The sequence below is a fragment of the Bos mutus genome, chromosome 5 (genome assembly GCF_027580195.1).
Source record: "Bos mutus isolate GX-2022 chromosome 5, NWIPB_WYAK_1.1, whole genome shotgun sequence".
Lineage (NCBI taxonomy): Eukaryota > Metazoa > Chordata > Mammalia > Artiodactyla > Bovidae > Bos > Bos mutus.
Window position 1 is genome coordinate 36,924,998 of NC_091621.1, and position 16,800 is coordinate 36,941,797.

The 16,800-nt window shown below is 37.8% G+C and overlaps 1 protein-coding gene and 1 non-coding gene across 3 annotated transcripts in view; both read right to left on the reverse strand.

Moving 5' to 3' along the window:
* Nucleotides 1-16,800, reverse strand: part of NELL2 (neural EGFL like 2) — a 460,840-nt gene that overhangs the window by 348,485 nt on the left and 95,555 nt on the right. The window lies entirely within an intron of this gene.
* Nucleotides 6,811-6,882, reverse strand: TRNAC-GCA (transfer RNA cysteine (anticodon GCA)). Its single transcript has one exon. It is a non-coding gene; the product is annotated as a tRNA-Cys (tRNA).

Consider the following 16,800-nt stretch of genomic DNA (forward strand, 5'->3'; position numbering starts at 1 on the left):
AGTCATAATTAGAAAAAACAGTCTGTGTTTATTTTTTCATGTTACTTATACATAACGATGGTACTAAAGAAAATGAAAACTGTATTAGAAGAAAACAGAGGTGATAAATTATATATAAATGATATGCAACATGTCATAAAAACAGAATTATTTGCAACGATCACCCAGATCAATGCTTTTAAGTGACCATAAGATTTTGCTTTATTAACTTCTGCTTTATTGACTACGCCAAAGCCTTTGACTGTGTGGATCACAACAAACTGTGGGAAATTCTTCAAGAGATGGGAATACCAGACCACCTTACCTGCCTCCTAAGAAATCTGTATGCAGGTCAAGAAGCAATAGTTAGAAACAGACATGGAACAACAGACTCATTTCAAATTGGGAAAGGAGTATGTCAAGGCTGTATATTGTCACCTTGCTTATTTAACTTATATGCAGAATACATCATGCAAAATGCCAGGCTGTATGAAGCACCAGCTCAAATCAAGATTGCCAGGAGAAATATCAATAAGCTCAGATATGCAGACGACACCACCCATATGGCAGAAAGCGAAGAAGAACTAAAAAGCCTCTTGATGAAAGTGAAAGAGGAGAGTTAAAAAGTTGGCTTCAAACTCAACATTCAGAAAACGAAGATTATGGCATCTGGTCCCATCACTTCATGGCAAATAGATGGGGAAACAATGGACAGTGAGAGACTTTTATTTTGGGGGGCTCCAAAATCACTGCAGATGGTGTTTGCAGTCATGAAATTGAAAGACTCTTGCTCCTTGGAAGAAAAGCTATGACCAGCCTAGACAGCATGTTAAAAGGCAGAGACATTACTTTGCCGACAAAGGTTCATCTAGTCAAAGCTATGGTTTTTCCTATAGTCATGTATGAATGTGAGAGTTGGACTATAAAGAAAGCTGAGTGCCGAAAAATTGATGCTTTTGAACTGTTGTGTTGGAGAAGCCTCTTGAGAGTCCCTTGGACTGCAAGGAGCTCCAACCAGTCCATTCTGAAGGAAATCAGTCCTGAATAGTCATTGGAATGACTGATGCTGCAGCTGAAACTCCAATACTTTGACCACCTGATAGGAAGAACTGACTCATTGGAAAAGACCCTGATGCTGGCAAAGATTGAAGGCAGGAAGAGAAGGGGACAACAGAGGTAAGACTGTTGGATGGCATTACTGACTCGATGGACACGAGTTTTATAAGCTCTGGGAGTTGGTGATGGACAGAGAAGCCTGGTATGCTATAGTTCATGGGGTCGCAAACAGAGCCGGACACAACTGAGGGACTGAACTGAACTAAAGATTTCTCTTCATAAATACTGATGAAGAACACGAGTACTAGTATGTAAAGCCAAAAAAATTCTATTTTATCTTAAGTATGATAGCAAGATGTGAATACTGAGTAATATCAAAACATAAATGCTTTCCAAAAGGTGTTTCAGTTCCATCCAGAAATACTAATACAAAATGTGTATTTTCTGGTACTGTATTTTCTGTGTATTTTCTCTACTGATAATAATCTCTTAATATTTCAAAGTTCTTTCCATTCTTGGATGATTTTTCAAACTTCTAACACAACTTAATGAATTTTTCACTTGAAAACTATCATTACTTCAGTGTGCTGTCAGGACTCTGATCACGGTGAAAAGTTTGTTTAACGACTCCACTGAAAAGGACCATACTATTTCTGCTCTTCTTGCCCAGGATGACATGATTTGCCTGACATCTGGGGACACAGATTCGGCTGCCTTCCAGGATTGAACCCCTGGGTCAGGAAGATCCCCTGGAGGAGGAAATAGCAACCCACTCTAGTATCTTTGCCTGGAGAATCCCATGGACAGAGGAGCCTAGCGGGCTACAGTCCATGGGGTCGCAAAGAGTCAGATACAACTGAAGCAACTTTGCACTTACTCAGCACCTGGCAACTGGGCTTGGCTGCATTGGTTAACCCTGGCTTTCTCAGCTCCTCCCATAACAAATGGCATCACTTGCAAGACAGATGCCACAGGTCAGGTTTCCATTCGGATTCTCGGAATTCACCACTGCCTTATTGTCACTACCTTTCCAACTGCATCCCAGCCCACACTCCCATGTGTGTGTCACAGTCTGACCATATTGAACTACTTGCATGCCTCTAAGTACACATGCTCTTGAACTCCCTATATCTTTGCAAATGCTGTGTGTCAGCCTAGAATGTCCTTCCTTGCCTTGTCGGTCTGTCATACAAACACCTAAATGCTTTCCGAGTTCCAGCTTAATCAAGCACCCTGCTCCTGAAGATCCCACTAGAGTTGGCAGAGGTGCTGATTTATTCCTCAGAGTGCCAGTCAACTGACAGCTGTAGAGTTCAGAACCACAAAGCTTAGCAGATTGCAGGGTATTTACTTGATTGATGCTTTTGAACTGTGGTGATGGAGAAGATTCTTGAAAGTCCTTTGAACTACAAGGAGATCAAACCAGTCAATCCTAAAGAAAATCAGTCCTGAATATTCATTGGAAGGACTGATGCTCAGGCTGAAGCTCCAATATTTTGGCCACCTAATGCAAAGAACTGACTCAATGGAAAAGATCCTGATGCTGGGAAAGATTAAGGCAGGAGGAAAAGGGGACAACAGAGGATAAGAGGGTTGGATGGCATCACCAACTCAATGGAAATAAGTTTGAGAAAGCTCTGGGAGTTGGTGATGGACAGGGAAGCCTAGTGTGCTGCAGTCCATGGGGTCACAAAGAGTCAGACATGACTGAGCGACTGAAAACTACTTGATTCCACATCAGTGTCCTTCACTACACTCTGAACACCTTGCCAACAGTACTCAGGCTTTACCTACCCCAATTTAATCTACTTCCTGATACAATTTAAAACTATATTGATAATTTAAAACTTAATTTTAATTTAAAATTCAGCCTCAATAATTGTGAGTGGATTAATAATAATCCTCATTTACCAAGAACTTATGTACCAAGATCATACTCAATAATCTTATGAGGAAATGACAGATGACAAAAATAAGATGTTTTAGTCATCACAGAAGATAGTCTCCTCAGTGATGAATCACCAAATGAAGAAATGAATGGCTAAATGAATTAAAAAAATCTTTCAAACAAACTGGAATTTTGGGGCCAGTGACCAGTCACCACCCACTAACTCTTTCATTTCCACTACTTCCACTCAAGTTCAAGCTCCTGATACCCCAATTCTAGACTACTGCAGTATTCTTCTAATCTCCCTGCATCTAATCTTTGCCTCTTTAAATACATTCTACAAAACGGTTTATTAATTGTATGTGCATGGATGAATTCTTAAGAGTCCATAAGTTACCTGTAAGAATTGTATCATTTTGTGACTTGTTTTGATACAAAAATTTAACGTTAGTATTAATACACTCTTGCACATCTGGAAAGCCACCTTCTTGAGCACTCTCATCAAATTTCAGTGACTGCTTTAATATTTTTGTTTTTAACTACATTGACCCCAACAGTACTATTATAATTGACAGAGACAAATATAAAATGATACAGGTAAATAACACACACACACATGATTGCTTTCAGGTCAAGAGATGATCAAATTACAGTACTGGATAAATACCAAGAAAGGTTTTGCAGTATTCACAGCAAAGTGATGAGACAGTTGAGGGCTTAAAAGAACCTGCATCATAGCAGTCACTGCCACATTTATGTTGTAAACAATTTAAGCTTTTCAGTAAAACATCACCTATCGTGTGAAACTAATGTTGTTAATTTGAATTTACAGCTTTGTTTGCTTTTAAATTTTAAATATGTTTTGATTAAAACTAGTATATGTGCTATTAGCACAAAGAATTTATACTTTATTTTATATTTACATAAATTTAAGGAACAATATAATACAAATAATTTACATATATAATGGGAGTCAGAAAGAATTTTTTTCCTTTGGAAAAGGTTTATACAATACACATGGTTGAGGAATACTGACTAAATCATCCTAGTCATTGTATATAGTGAGCTTTTTTAAGTAATGAATGTCTCTTCCACACCCAAAAGTTAAAATCCAAACTGGCCCACATTAGGTTCAAAATGCATACCTATTGTTTTGATGTTGAAATTTATTTTCCTAAACAAGGCTCTTTATCTTCTTTTCTAAATGGCATAATAATATTGTATCTGCTCTTAACCATAACTAAGCAATGAGTCATAAAGGTTACCTGACCAACATAAATTTCAACCACTTTTTTATAGATCTCTAAAATTGTATTATGAATAAGTTAAAGGTGCTACAGTAACTGCAGCAATTCATTTTCCTTCCTTTCTGCCAAGGCAGGAATAGGTCAAATACATGGAAAAGATATCTTTTAAAATGCTAAAAATGTCTTTCTAAGGCAGTTGTTTCTGTCTGAATTTGAGGAGGTAACAAGTAGTTTTGCAAAACACTAAGAGCAGGCAGACCCCTAGGCCTGATTTTTTTTTTTCCTGAAAGCAGTGTTTTGTTGGTGGCATAACTACCTATTGGGAGAAAATCATAATAATTTTATTAAAATTCAACAGTTTAAAACAAATACACCAGTGGACACCTGTACACTGGACAATGCCTCAGAAATCTATTAGCAAAAAGTATAATGGATAGAAGAAAGCAGAAATAGGCAGGCTTTGTGGTATGATATTTCAAAATGATTACAATCTCTGTGATTGCCAGGAGTAACCAAACTTCTTTAAGTGCACCCTGTGGTCTTTCCACATCTTTACTTCTATATCATGAACCTTGCCTCAATTTTCTATAGATTGAATCCTTTAAAAATAGATATCATCAAGAATCTGACTGGTAATACAGTTTCCAAAAGGATAGTGCATGCTTCTTGTCTCAGCCACAATGCAGAAATGGCTATCAGACTTAACCACTTCTATGTAAAACTATAATTAATATTAGAAAAAAACGGAGAAAGCAACTATTTTTGGCCACTGGACAACAGATACCACGATACTGTGATCCTTGCAAGAAGGTAACCTTGGCTTTATGCTTAAATGTACCCTCCTAGCTGAGGCACAAACATAGGGAAACAAATGGAGCTCAAAGACACAGCCACAGTTTTCACCACACAGGGGTAGAAAATAGATGTGCATGCAGGGGAAGAGCTCCAGGAATCTGCATATGGTTCCCAAGAATCAACTTGGGCCAGTTACTAAGCTGTGCACACACTGAGCCAGACTGTAAGAGATCAGCAGAGACCAGCTCCAGCGGAGTAGGAGCCAGATAGAGTACAGAGGTCATACACAAGCCTGGGATTATGACCATCCAGAGTGAAACTCCAAGAGAATACAAGCCAGAAAGGTCATGCCTTGTAAGTGGAACCACTCTAGTTATAAAGTAATGGCCACTCTAGAGCCATCTTAACAAATCTTAAAACTAAACCTTAACAGAAAAATGATAATCCTCCAGTATCTGCCTGATCAAAAAAAAAAAAAAAAACTCAGTACTCTTTAAAAGAAAGTGCAAAAAGTCTGCAATAGTCAAAACAATTCTGAAAAAGATGAGGGGAGCGAAGAAAGAAAATGGAAGGCTTACACTACCAGATTTCAACACTTACCATTAAATGCAGGGTAATCAGGACAGTGTGATACAAGAATAGCTCAGAGAGTCTAGAAAAAGAGGTCTGTTCAATAAATTTTGACAAAAGCAAATTTGACAAAGAAATTCAAAGTGCAAAAGATAATGTTTTCAATAAATCATGCTGAAAAAATTTGATGTCCATATGTAAAAGAAAATAATCCTTGAATTCCTTCTCATGCTATAAAAACAAAAAGAAATTCAAAAGGCATGATAGACCTCAATGTAAAATTAAAAAGTACAAAACTTCTGGTAGAAAACACAAGAGGATATCTTTTTAGAACTTGAGTTACAAAGATTTATTATACAGAGCACAGAAAGCATCAGCAATTAACAGATAAGCTGGATTTCATCAAAGTGAAAAACTTCTGTTTAACAAAAGATTTCATTAAGAAAATAAATAGACAAGTCTATTATCTTGAATAGTGTCTCCCCATGACTTGTTCACTAGAACTTCAGAGTCCTTATTGGACTTAGTTAAGATCAGATCATACCTTAAGATTTAGGAAGAGTCTAAATCCAAGGACTGATATTTTTATAAAAAGGCCATGTAACTCATGGAGACACAGAAACACAGACACAGAGAAAGAAGCAGGCAGCGTGAAGACAGATGTAGAAACTGGAATACTGCAGGTACTAGCCAAGGAATAGCGAGGATTGCTGAAGGCTACCAGAAAGTAGGAAGAGGCAAAAAAGGATTCTTCAGAGGGAGTTTTGCTAAAATCATGATTTCAGACTTCTGGCCTACAAAAATCTGAGAGGATAAATGTCTACTGTTTTAAGCCCCAAAGTGTATGGTAATTTGTTACAGCTACCTTAGGAAATCAAAATATGCTCATCAAAAGATTTCATTAGAAAAATGGTACTGAAGAACTTATTTACAGGGCAGCAATGGAGAAACAGACATAGAGAAAAGACTTATGGACATGAGGAGAGGGAAGGAGAGGGTGAGATGTATGGAAAGAGTAACATGGAAACTTACATTACCATATGTAAAATATATAGCCAACGGGAATTTGCTGTATGGCTCAGGCAACTCAAACAGGGGCTCTGTATCAACCTAGAGGGGTGGGGTGGGGAGGGAGATGAGAGGGAATTTCAAAGTGAAAGTGAAGTCACTCAGTGAAGTCGACTCTTTGCGACCCCATGGACCAGGCTCCTCAGTCCACGAAATTTTCCAGGCAAAAGTACTGGAGTGGGTTGCCATTTCCTTCTCCAGGGGATCTTCCCAACCCAGGGATCGAACCTGGGTCTCCTGCATTGCGGGCAGACGCTTTACCATCTGAGCCACCAGGGAAGCCCAAAAGGGAAAGGATATATGCGTACCTATGGCTGATTCATGTTGAGTTTTGACAGAAAACAGCAAAATTCTGGAATGCAATTACCCTTCAATACAAAATAAATAAATTTTTTTAAAATGAAAAAAAAAATGGCTGAGCTAGAGATGATAGAAATGACTCTATATATATAGATATATACATATACACATATATATACATACATATATACTATAAAATTAAGTAAAAGAACTGAACAGAAACTTCATTAAAGATATATGAATGAGCAATAAGCACATGAAAAGGTACTTAGCATTATTCATCTTTAGGGAATGTAAATTAAAGCCAGAGATACCACTATATACTCATTAACACCCTTACAGCACCAAATGTAAGAGAAATCATGGAGCAACTGGGATGCTCAGACATTGCTGGAGGGAATACAAAATGATACAAGTGCTAGGAAAACAGTTGAATAGTTTCTTAATAAGTTAAACATATACCAGCCTTGTGAGCCAGCAATTCCACTCCTTCAATTTACCAACAAAAATGGAAGTGCATATACAAAAAAGACTTGAACAGGAATTTTCACAGCAGCTTTAATAACAGCTAAAAATGAAACAAACCAGATATCTACCAACAAAAGAATGTAAAAACAAGTTGTGATATACGTATACAATGACAATTTTAAAAGACAAATTTCAGATGTACTACATGAATGAATCTCTTAAACATTATGCCGAAAAAAAGAATCTAGACACAGAAAAGAGAACAAAAAAACTGAGCAGTGGTTATGGAGATCAGAGTTTCCTCAAAAGTGGAGGTGGCAGAGGGGAGTGGCAGGGATCACCTGGAAAGAGGGACTATGCTGCTTGAATTTGTTTTACATGAGAAATGCTGGAGTTCCTAGAGGCATGAAATATGAGATAAATAGATACACATTTATCAGACTCACTGAGCCATACACCTGGTGTCTGTGCATTTCACCATATATAAATTAGAATCTGAAAAATACTTTTAAAGAAGAGCATGCTGCTGCTGCTAAGTCGCTTCAGTCGTGTCCGACTCTGTGCAACCCCATAGATGGCAGCCCACCAGGCTCCCCCATCCCTGGGATTCTCCAGGTAAGAACACTGGAGTGGGTTGCCATTTCCTTCTCCAATGCATGAAAGTGAAAAGTGAAAGTGAAGTCACTCAGTCATGTCCGACCCTCAGCGACCCCATGGACTGCAGCCCACCAGGCTCCTCCGTCCATGGGATGTTCCAGGCAAGAGTACTGGAGTGGGGTGCCATTGCCTTCTCCAAAGTCTATTCAGTTTTAAAATTCAGTCTATAACAAATAAATCATGACTGTAGTAAGAAGTATTCGATTCTGAGGACCTGGTCACAGCAAACTTCTATTTTCTATTTCTCATATTATTAAAGAATAATACCTTAGAGAGTATTCATCAGTGTGTACATGTGATATAAAAGGAAACTATCTCTTAAATTACAATTGGTACCCATTCTCTTATTTTAATTCTGGGAAGCCATACACTGGCAGATAATTCCAACCTGTCCCTTGCTAAATATTTTGGACATACTGTTTTGTTTTTTGGATATACCCTCTTAATCAACTGTATTTACCACTCAAAAATGTGAATAATGAGAGTTCTAAAGTTCCACTAAATTTCCTAAATAGAAGGTGAGTCTCCTTTTCTATACAAACTAGAAAACTTCAAAGTATTTGATCACTTCTAACTTGAGAAAATGAGATTAAATAATACAGACTCCAAACTATACTCAAAAAAGCCAACTGTCCTATTGTTTATGTGTCAAACAAAAGACCTTTCCATCCAAAATGAGTGGTAAAGGGATTAAGATGATTAATTGAGTAAAAAGTCTTTCTTAATCACATGTTGCCATTTCTGACCTAAAGTCCATCAAGAGGAATAGGACGGTGACAGGAATGAGGGACAGTATTTAGAGCTCTGCTGCTCCGTACAGTGCAGCATACAGAGCAGTCTACACCGTGGCCTGCGGTAGGTGTATCAGTGCACTAGCCATGCAAGGCTATTAAATGTAAGCTACCAAATTTAAATAAAAATTTAAAGCTCAGTTCCTCATTCACAATAGACACATTTCAAGTGTGCAGTACCATGCTTGGTTACCATATTGGACTAATGGCTACCATACTGAACTAATGACTACCCTTTTGGACTAATGGCTACCATGTTGGACAATTCCACACATCACACGTTTTTATTGGACACTTACAATTTAGAAAGCAAGCTGGGGGCAAGAAACGGTCCTTAAGGTAAAAGATGCATTTTTAATGCAATGGAAACTTGCTATTCTGAAGCAAAGGAAATGACCCAACACTAATTAAGATTTGGAACCTTGTGAACCAGAGATTTTTCATGAAGTGAAGTGAAAGTCACTCAATCGTGTCCAACTCTTTGTGACCCCATGGACTAAACAGTCCATGGAATTCTCCAGGCCAGAATACTGAAGTGGGTAGCCATACCCTTCTCCAGAGGATCTTCCCAACTCAGGGATCAAACTCAGGTCTCCAACATTGGAGGTGGATTCTTTACCATCTGAGCCACCAGGGAAGCCCTTTCCATAAAGACACACACAAAAAACACACATAGTCCTAAAGCAAAAACTAAAGGTCAATCAGCCTTATTATTTTTTTTACTCTATGTTCACATGAGAGTCATCCCAAAGATCTTTTAACAGCAAATTCAATTTGCCTCCATTTCCAAGGAATATCTTTGAGCCAAGTGGTACTTTTTCTTTCTCTGGTTATTCTCCATTTATGTAAAGGATTTAATCCTGAAGGCACTTAAAATTCAAGACTTTATATTAGAAAATGACTTGAGCTCCATGGTAAGGCAGTGCTGATTCTGGACTTACAAAAATGTTAATATAATAAAAATGGATTTGGAACATTTTTACCAAGAGAACTAATAATCATACTGACTAACGATTGGAGTGGATCCACTGAAGTTACTGACTTGGCCATGTACATGGTTTAAGGCCATTTAAAAGACAACTTATAGGCCAGATGTCTGCAAAAGTGCTTTCACAGCATCTGTAGTTCATTATGCTACCATATACTTAGAGATTATTGACCCCCAAAGACCACAAACATTCTTTTAGAGCCATCACGGTTAATGATACATTTATCTTAAGGGAAAATTCTAGCACTGCCAGGCAGTCTATGGGGTCAGCATCAACATGGACATTCTGCTTTTATGAAGATGTTTGATGCCACAGATGGGGATTCTTCTCCCCTTCTTTAGAGTGGCAGGGATCACCTGGAAAGAAGTACTATGATGCACGAATTTGCTTTGAGTTTCTAACCACGTCAAACCCCGCTAAGAGAGTCCTCACTTTATGGATCACTAGCAATATTGATCAGCAGAGCTCCTCTGGAAAATTTTCATTTATCATGGTGGTATTGCTCCTGCTGCAATCTATCGTATTTTAAAGTTGCCACAACAGCAGAGCAGCCCGGGTTCCAAGTTAAAAAATATATAATTTTTCTTCCATACTCTCCCCTTTCAGACAACGGATCAAAGTGTTATGACCTTTTATTGTAAGCAATGGAACCCATTTAAGATGAGCAATGCAAAATAAATCCTAAAAAACATTTTTTTCTGTTTTTTCTCAGACCAATAATTTTTAAATTTTCTAAATGATCTTTCCATTTCCATTTGAAATCTGCATTTATGATATATACAGGTATTACTTTGAATTTTTCAGTTACACCACTTTCCAGAATTAAAAACAATCCATCTATCACCCATGGCATTCTGACATCTCACAAACAATAATATTCTAAAGCCAGTATCAGCCAAGGGTCTCTGGAAGGTGACTTTTTAATCTCAGAACGACTTGTGGTGACATAGAGATAGCAGCTGACTATCAGGTGAAGTTTTCTCCCATGCTACATAATGCATGATACCAGAACTCTCTATGATTCTAACAGTTCCAGGGCTGAAAAGCCAGGACAGAAAAAGAACCACAGGAATAGCTAGAGACTCAGCCATACAATCACCATTATTACTATTGTCAGGGTAGTGACTGACCCCATGCCATGGTACAGCAAGGATGCAATCAGCCTTAAGAATGGCATATGTAAATCATCATTCCTATGAAGTAAGCACATTGGATTATTCTCTTATTATATGTATTTTACTTCTATTAATTCTCTCTTCCATACTAAGATGCATGTTTCTTAAGCACTGTAATCATACACCTTATTGCTATTTACTGTTTAAGTCCACTGAGATTAACACAGTAGATTTAACACTGTGGACTTATTTCTATTTCTTATGAGTAACAGGGAGAATATTTTATAAATTATTAATGCACTTTTCTGAATGCATTCACCTCAGCTAGCCTAAGTATCCTTCTGCCTAGGAGGAAGATTTTGGCTCAGTACAGAAGGAGTGCAAAGAAAAAAAGCCTAAGTAATATTCAATTTCTGTAAGTCAAAAATAGGATTTTGCATTGACTACAGTCTTGCAAACCTGCTATTATCTCCAGAGAGGATTTTATAAATTTCTCAAGTCATTCCTTGTATATAACAAGAACCAAGCTCTTAGAGATCTCTGATATTCCCTGATTGCACCTGATAGAGATCTCCACCAGGGTAAACTTAGCAGTGCATTGTGCCAAGCAGGGGGGATGTCTTGGGATTCATCTTTCCCAAGATCTGGATTTGGACCTTGCCAGAGAACAGATCAGAGAAATGGTCAGGTTGCTTTAACAGAGAGTGATGCAAAGCAGCCAGATAGCCAGACTATGTTCATGTGGCAGTCACAGCTAGACCTCATGAGGCTCTTCTATAGCATCAGCAGGACCAAGATAAGACAGTCATCCAGGTGACTCCACTGGCTCTGATGGAGTGCACAAGTACAAAGGCCAGTGTACAGGTAATAGCAGACATAGACTTGAGCCACAGTTGCCAGCCAAGTAGCAACAGGTGGGCCTGGGACATCACCCTGGAGAGCAGCAGAGGGATGGACATCAACACACACACACGCACGCACGCATGCAGATAGAGGAATCAGACAACAAGCCTCCCAAAGATTTCAAGTCTTTCCTTTGGGTATGAAGTCACCAAAGCCATATCTCTCTCCTTATGAACCATCATCACTGTAGAAAAAGGCAAAAGGGCCAGAATATCTGAGAAACTAGATTTTTTTCTTTTAATCTACTCCTCCTCACCTGAAAAGAGCTCATGCTTTAAGCAGCGGTCATAGGACAAAAATCATTTAATAAAACTCTATTTCAGTAGTTCTTTAAGGCAGGGATTACAAACTCCCCCAGCTGGCCAATCCATCTCCGGGCATGTAAATTTGAATTTGAATAGCTTTAAGTGAAACTTGAACTTTCCATTTAGCTATTAACCTCAGTACTCCTTATAATCTCATAAACGGTTCAGTAAGCTTATTTATCTTACTTGCCCTGACCATGTAAGCAACAGTTTTGCTACAGTAGCTTTAAAATTTTAAGGTGGTATAGATCTGTTTCTTTCTGCTGAATTTACATGTTGGGAAGAAGGAATTCACAAATTAAGAGGTTTTTAAAATTAAATGAACATCAGATTTCTTAGACAAGACACAAAATGCCCCAACCATAAAAGAAAAAAAATGATAAATTTAACTTCATTAAAAGTAAATGTCCCTACTCATTAAAAGACTCTATTAAGAAAATGAACAAACAACCATAAATTGGAAGAAAACACTTACAAGGTATATATCTGATATAGGACTGGTATCTACAATATACAAAGAAATTCTACAAGAACCAACAATAAAAAGATAAACAACCTATTTTTAATTGGACAGAACAACTGAACAGATATTTCACAAAAATAAATCATATATTGTGCTATACCAGAAAAATGAAAACTGAATCCAAAATAAGATATTTTTCATACCCACAAAAACTGACTAAAAAAGACTACAAAAACAAATGTAAGGTAAGGTAAGGATGTGGAGCATTTCTGTGTGACCACAGGGATACAAAACAGTACAACCATTTTGAAGAACTGATTGGCAGTTTCTTAAAAAGTTAAACATACATCCACACAGCAACTTTCACCTAACCTCTCACTTGGTATTTACCCAAAAGAAATAAAGCATATGTCCAAAAGAGATTTGTACAAGAAATTTTATGCAGCCTTACTCACATAACCAGTATTTTTCTTACTAGAAAAATGCCAAATGTTTATCAACAGAGAAATAACCAAATTGTGGTACATTCATACAATAGAATAAAACTCAGCAATAAAAAGAAATGCATTGGTACATACAACAAGAAAAAACTCAAAAACATTGCATTAAATGCAAGAAGCCAGAAAAGAAATACCAAAAGAATACCTACTGCATGATTCCAAAATATAGGCGATCTTCACCTATCACAGAAGAAATCAGAGCATAGTTGTGGAGCAAGGAGTGGAAAGCAGACTACAAAGGAGCCCAGGGAACTTTCTGGGAGAATGGCAATATTCTATACTTGTTTTAGATAGTAGATACACAATTGTAGACAATTATCAACAATTAAAACTAAGCACTCAAAATTTACACATTCAATTGCATGTTAATTGTATCTCAATAAAAGCATGTATGTATAGAGGAACACAGTCCCATAGGGAATAATAACCATTTTGAGAGACAGAACTAAAAATATTTTCTAATTACTATTTTTCAGGATTACAAAAATAATGCAGACATAAATAATCCCAAAAACATAAAAATGAATTAAGTGGGAAGAGAAATCTCTGCATAAGTGGAAAAGTGTAAGAGATTGAGTGACAATGATGTCTATTCAGTATATTTGGTCATTTTTTAAATGGTATTAAAAGAGTCCTTTCAAAAATACGTTGATTTGTCTTATATATTACTCACTGTGTTAATAAACTTTATTAAAGTTTTTTATAATTTCATTTTTAGAAATTAAATTTAATTAGAGCATGAGGCTTTTTTCATTAAAGTAGGTGTCAATACAAAAGTAATTTTTCCCTCTATAAAAAATTAATATTGGAAGTATATACTAAAACATTGGAGTACAGCTCAAAAGTTCATGAAACTGAAGTTTCTCACAGTTGTTGTAAAATTTACCAACTTGAAGTTCATGATAAACAGTAGCCAAATGAATACATAATTTAAAATGACAGGAACTTGCAACAAAGCCCTGGCAATACCATTAAAAGGAGCCCATAACAACTCTATAAACCTTTGACAACAATGACAACAACGTAGAGGTCAATGAAAGAGAATAGCCAAAGGGAATCAGCAAGGAGCAAGTACAATTTAGGAAGAAAGTGGTGAATCCAGAGAAGGCATTAGATGAAACAGACAAATATGACTTAGCTCTTGGGGTTATCCAGAGCTCTGTGAGCCTATCTATTATCTTGCATACAGCATGCTTAACACGCTTATATTGTAGCTACATATTTGTATAATTATGAATGAAATCCGATTAGAATGCTATCCATATTGTATTACTCAAGTAATTCATCAATGTTTCTTTTTTTGTTCAAAGAATTAACAAAGGAACCCTAGACAGTTATTGTTTGTAATAGAAATCAGTTCAGTCGCTCAGTCGTGGCTGACTCTGTGACCCCATGGACTGCAGCACATCAGGCTTCCCTGTCCATCACCAACCTCCAGAGCCTACTCAAACTCATGTCCATCACATCAGTGATGCTATCCAACCGTCTCTTCCTCCGTCATCCCCCTCTTCTCCACCCTGTTTTTCCCAGCATCAGGGTCTTTTCCAATGAGTCAGTTCTTCACATCAGGTGCCCAAAGTATTGGAGTTTCAGCTTCAGCATCAGTCCTTCCAGTGAATATTCAGGACTGATTTCCTTTAGGATGGACTGGTTGGATCTCCTGGCAGTTCAAGGGACTCTCAAGAGTCTTCTCCAACACCACAGTTCCAAAGCATCAATTCTTTGATGCTCAGCTTTCTTTATAGTCCAACTCTGACATCCATACATGACTACTGGAAAAATCATAGCTTTGACTAGACGGACCTTTGTTGGTAAAGTAATGTCTCTGCTTTTTCATCTGGTCACTACAAAGTATCTTGGAAAGAGTAAACAAGATCTAACTGGATTAGTCTGCCAAACTCACCCACCCACCACCACAGATAAGGTGAGTAAAGAATTCACACTCATAAATAAAAATTAATGGTAAACTTCAGGGAAAATGTGGTAATGGATATGGTAGTCATTTCTATACATTTTCTATCAGAAAAAATACAAAACATTAAATGGACTAAAACTGAAAACAAGTCCAGATTTTGTTGTTGTTGTTGTTGTTGTTGTTTTTTACTTATAAAGGCATGTCAATAACAATATATGTACATATAAAAAAAGATAGCCCACTACTGTTAATACAGGGCTTCCTTGGTGACTGAGTGGTAAAGAATCCATCTACAATGCAGGAGACACAAGAGACGTGGGTTCAATCCCTGGATAGAGAAGATCCCCTGGAGAAGGAAATGGCAACCCACTCCAGTATTGTTGCCTGAAAATCCCATGGATAAAGGAGCATGGCAGGCTACAGTTCATGGAGTCACAAAGAGCTGGACATGACTTCACAACTAAACCACTACTATCATCACTGTTAGCACATGGTAATATTAAACAGAATGATAAAAAGTCAAGTATTATCTTCTTTTAGTCTTTTTTAAGCATCCTGCTAAATTTTCACTTTTCACCAACAATTTATTTACAGCTATAGCTATATTAAAGACGATTACTCTTCGGAAGGAAAGTTATGACCAACCTAGACAGCATATTAAAAAGCAGAGACATTACATTGCCAACAAAGGTCCGTCTAGTCAAGGCTATGGTTTTTTCAGAGGTCATGTATGGATGTGAGAGTTGGACTATAAAGAAAGCTGAGCCCCAAAGAATTGATGCTTTTGAACTGTGGTGTTGGAGAAGACTCTTGAGAGTCCCTTGGTCTGCAAGCAGATCCAACCAGTCCATCCTAAAGGAGATCAGTCTTGGGTGTTCACTGGAAGGACTGATGTTGAGGCTGAAACTGCAATACTTTGGCCACCTGATGCGAAGAGTTGACTCTTTAGAAAAGACTCTGATGCTGGGAGGGATTGGGGGCAGGAGAAGAAGGGGATGAGAGAGGATGAGATGGCTTGATGGCATCACCGACCCGATGGACGTGAGTTTGAGTGAACTCCGGGAGTTGGTGATGGACAGGGAGGCCTGGCGTGCTGCAGTTCATGGGGTCGCAAAGCGTCAGACACGACTGAGCGACTGAACTGAACTGATAACTATAGACCAGAGGAGGAAATAGCAGCCCACTCCAGAATTCTTGCCTGGAGAATCCCATGGACCAAGCAGCCTGGCGGGCTACAGTCCAGTGGGTCGCAAAGAGTCGGACACAACTAAAGCGACTTAACAAGCATTTAGCTATAGACAGAATTAAACTATAGTTCCAAAGATACAGTGCTTTTAAAATCAAAATGCAAAAAAGTTTCATGGGTCTCTCTGGAGGATGGAATAGTGGCTGACTAACATTTATCATAAACCCAGTCCTCCTACAGAGGGAGGATATGCCATGTGCAAGATGGCCTATTTCAGTTCCAAATGTTGGCAGGATAGTGTGCCAGTGAGACCCAGTTCCAGAGCCAGCACTACCCAGGTCTTTTCATGCATCACATACTGACAGATGAATCTGTTTTTGCGTCATCTGCCATATCTTATTCTTCTTCAATACGTACAATGCCACAAAGACGGATTTTGCCCTTCAAAAACATTTGATCTTTGCTTTCACTCCATTCTGCTTTCTGTAATTAAAAATAAGTCCCTCTGCCACAAGAACAAAGAACATTTATTACAGACTTCCCATCACCCTCTCATATTTTTATGGATTTATTTTACGAATCCTCTCCATTTAATCCATCAGAAC